General features: G+C 39.1%; 1 long non-coding RNA gene across 1 annotated transcript; it reads left to right on the top strand.

Annotated features, from left to right (window-relative positions):
* Window positions 1-2,352: 2,352 nt before the first annotated feature.
* Window positions 2,353-2,926, top strand: LOC142290426 (uncharacterized). Its single transcript, XR_012750304.1, has 3 exons — window positions 2,353-2,577; window positions 2,684-2,761; window positions 2,845-2,926. It is a non-coding gene; the product is annotated as an uncharacterized LOC142290426 (long non-coding RNA).
* Window positions 2,927-4,449: the final 1,523 nt, after the last annotated feature.

Here is a 4,449-nt window from a genome sequence, read left to right as displayed (position 1 = left end):
TAGCCGCTTCCATGTTGCAAAAAAGGCACTTGTGGATAGAGACCAGCCCAGGTCCCAGCATGTGGAGCAAGCCCTACACATACCAGGACTATATCAGAACTGATCCTCCCAGTGTCAAACAGCAACCATTGATAAAGGCGGACCAGATCCAAGAATGGTGCTTAATTAGCATTGCCTGTGGAATGGCATGGGCAGGCTAGAGCGTAGGATTGCCGAAGTGAAGTGATTAAAGATGGCATGCCGCCACCGAGCCTCAGTATGGGGTGAAAGCGAGGTCACCTACCTTGTGAAGCAGAAGAATGCACTGGATTATGCCTGCCATATGGAGCATGAGCGCCCCATGGCCCACAAAAGGGCGGTCCTATGCAGGATCCGCCGAGGCCTGGCCAGAAATTTTGCCGTGGTCAGTACAAGCCAACAGATCAGGAAAAAGTGGGCAGACCTGCGCTATTGATCAGCGGCTAGCATACAGAACGTATTCTTTTACATTAGAAAGCTAATGGAGAATACAGCCTTCCTAATATACAAGCATATTATTACTCAAATTTATTAAAACAAACCAACAATTGGTTATTAAAAAATGAAAATACTCCAACTTAGGTTAACTTGGAACTAATATTATCAGGAAATAATTCTTTCTGCTCTCCTTTATTGGAACAATTACTAAACTCTGGAGGAAGAAAATCCAATAACTACGATAGCAGCACTATTAATGCTGCATTTACTTCCTGGGAAAAGATTTCAAAAGTCTCCAAAGACAAAATGACTTTTGAAGTCTTTAAAAATACAGAGATAAAAAATATAGATTTGTCAAATAATACGGAGACAGTAGATAGATGGATCCAGTCAGAGATAAAATACATAAAAAATATATACGATGGTGCAAATTTCACCTCATTCTTACAACTTAAACGACAAAATAATATACCAGATAAAGATCTTTATTTCTTCCTACAAATAAGGAAAACCATCAGGAAACTTATAGAACCCAAATGTAAAATAAACAAAGTCATACTTAAGTTGATAAACAACCCAAAAAACAAACTAATATGGAGTCACAAGAACATCTATCATGCCTACAAATCTGAACTCACCACAAGAAAAATGATACACATATCCAGTTGGGAAAAGGACTTGAAAGGAGAAGTCCAATGGGATAAAGCTCTTAAAAACACATACCTTTCCAATATCTGTGCTACATTACATGAAGCTTATTATAAGATTTATACCAGATGGTATTTCACTCCGGACAAAGTAGCTAAAATATTCCCAAGCCAACAACCAACATGCTGGAGAGGTTGCGATACAAAAGGTGACATTGTTCAGATTTTTTTGAGCTGTCCTAGAATCAGAAGCTTATGGCAGAAAGTGTCTAAAATAATAAATCTGATAATACACTCAAAAATAAGTCTAACCCCATAATTAGCTCTCTTATCAATAGATTCGGATACAATAAACATAAAATACAGGGCCATCGTAATTCATATCCTTCTAGTTACCAAAGTCGAATTGGCGGTACGTTGGAAATCCAATAAAATTCCAAATATTTACGATCTAATAGAAAAAATATCCCTTCATAAGCTCTATGAAGAGAAGCATGCTCTGATTAATAACTCTTGGAACAGATTTCATAAAAAATGGGACCCATGGACTGACTTTATTAACAACTATACATATAATTTTAAATCTAATCTAGTTCTAATTCTGGTACAAATGTAATACATGATACTTATTCAATTAGTTTAATAAGAAAATTGTTTGTCTACATCCATCTCCTGACATATTATTTGAAAATCATACTATGGAAATTCTTAATCCGACTGTATGTCATAGTTTTTACCAATGTTATTTGTTTGTTTCTCCTTTTGTATATGTCTATATTATTTGTTTGATATAGCATAAAGTAATGCTATACAGTACATTCTGTTGTATTGTTTTTGTTAGAACTGTTTTATGTATAAACTTTGAAAACCTAATAAAAAAATTATTGAATCATATAAGAAGGCTACGTGGTAAGTGATTAAAGTCTACCCAAGATGCACATGGGAATAAGACACACATGGGAATGTAAACTCACACGCGTTACAAAACTGACGCATACTGCTGGTTTGAATACGTTTCAAGGACGCGCATAGGGCCATACTGTAGGACAAGTACACATGGAAAGTGCCACACTTCTTGTCTTTACATACCATCAACGACTTTGTAACAGAATGAGCACATGGTAAACATGCTAATTTTGGGACCATGGTTGTTCAAACTGTTAAACACATTCTTAGTTAACGGACTAGGATGGAAGCCTCATAGATATCTTTTGTTGTCTTCCTACAATAGATCAAGACCAATCACAAAGACAACATCAGGATGAGAGCCCTTCACCTCCTGCCTCACCATCCCCTGCAGGCACACCGCCTCACTTCTTGAGCCCTTCACCCACAAACACACCATCCCCTGTTGCCACCCCTCCTGTGTCATTGGGCGCCTCACCTTCCTCAGCTGCCACCGCAACACCTGCCGCAATGTCCCACCATTCCTCGCCTGGTTCTCTACAGGAGATTGGAGCAGGCACTCCTCTAGGTGAGTTGCCGGTATAGTACCTTGTCAGTGGTAATCTTCATTGCCACATTGTTTGGTCATGGTTGATTTCCAGCATTAACATGTGGATGTTTTTGTGTTCACCTAGCCTGTGGAGCCGTGGTAGCAGGATGGGAGGTTAGTTAATCATCCTATGGAGATGAGGACCAGGACCACCACAACATTGGTAATTGTACCTTTAACACAAGACCTTTGTGTGTATCCGTTTGATAACAGTCAAAAGTCTAAAACATCCCAATCCATCCACAGGAAACACCCCAATGCGGGATGTGTGGGCATCAGCAAGGAGGCTGAGGGCTGCTGCCCTAACACATGAGACTGTGGTCCGGAGGTAACTGAAGGGAATTATAGTTGCCCAACGCAACTGATGATAGCAAAATATTGTTTTACACAAAGTTTAATGTTGTTGTTTGAAAACTTTTGGACTCAAAATTTTACATGTTCAGAAACACATTATTGATTATTTTGGATATAGACATCCATTATGGCAAAATACTAGATGTACACACATATGCCAACAACCACAAAAAATTATGTTGGTCCCATAGAAGTTTAAAAAATAAAAAAATATTAAAATTTAAGCGTGTGTGTGGACTACAGTTGTTCTGGTGTTAAATTAAAACAATATGTGTCTTGGCCCAAGAGGGATGGGACAGGTGAGTGTAATCAAAAATTACAGAAAGGGATAGTGAGAGAGAAAGAGAAACCAATACATCTCTGTAAAGGCCCCCAGCCATACAAGGTAAATATTAGCCACTCATGAGGTAATCAGAACCAGCAGTGTGTGTAAAAATAAAATGACATGTTCATTTTAGCATTTTAAAATATTTTTAACACATTTATATGACACAGACTCAAGTTTGCTTGAAACTACAACATGTTTAATCACATTTGCATATTTTGAGAAAAAAACATACTTAAAAATTAAAAAACCCAAAATGGGGTCCAAAAAGTCATCAGAATAAGGAAACAAACTAAATTTTTAGCAGCTCTGCCTGCCTTCAGTACATCAATTATTTCCCGTGGGCATGGTCCTGTTGGTTTTGCATCCTTACATTTATTTCATCATCCATAAAGTGAGCTAACCCACTAAGTGGTGGAAGATTCTGTCGGTCCATGATTGTGTGGACCATTCCAATTAATTCAAAGATTGCTGCGGCGGTGTCAGGTTTTCTGTTTCTGCTCACATGCATACACATTGGCACAGAGGAGTGGCCAGCTTCTTCCTGTACAACCTCCGGGTCCTGTGTCGTTTGAGGCTCACTGGGCCCGGTCTCAGAAATGGTTTCCTGACTGGGGGCCTGGGGATGATCAAAAACAAGGAATATTTTGAGGACTATAACAAACACAAGGAAATACAATGTGACAATACATCAAGGTGTGGGATAGGGATGTCAGGTGCAACAGGGACATGAAGACTCGGCCACACAAGGGCATCATGCTGGTAGTGGGCCGGGGGAGTTCCTAGTCTCTAGTAAATAACAGTAGATCATAATACCAGAGACGAGGAATATACACATCCCCCTTGTCTGCCCCGGACCTCTTGGACTCCTCCACTTTGTTCAGTTCCTTCTTATAAACTGTTCATAAGCCTTGCAGCTTTTTACAAACAATAATTATTTCTTTTTCTGAGGGATGATGCCTATCATAAACAGCAACAAGCTGACCATACGCTTCTTTTTTAAGCTGTTTGTTGCTATATTCCGGGGGATTTAATTTGCCACAAACAGGGCAGGGATTTGTAAAGCTCTATAAATTCCCGTATGAAGGGTTCATTACTGGTTGTCATCTGGGGGAAAAAAACCCATCAAAACAGATAACATTGGTTGAAAAAAAACTACCAAGAATGACTAG

This window comes from Anomaloglossus baeobatrachus, chromosome 2 (assembly GCF_048569485.1).
Source record: "Anomaloglossus baeobatrachus isolate aAnoBae1 chromosome 2, aAnoBae1.hap1, whole genome shotgun sequence".
Lineage (NCBI taxonomy): Eukaryota > Metazoa > Chordata > Amphibia > Anura > Aromobatidae > Anomaloglossus > Anomaloglossus baeobatrachus.
The sequence above is the reverse complement of the archived record's forward strand: the minus strand, read 5'-3'. Positions and strand labels throughout refer to the sequence as shown.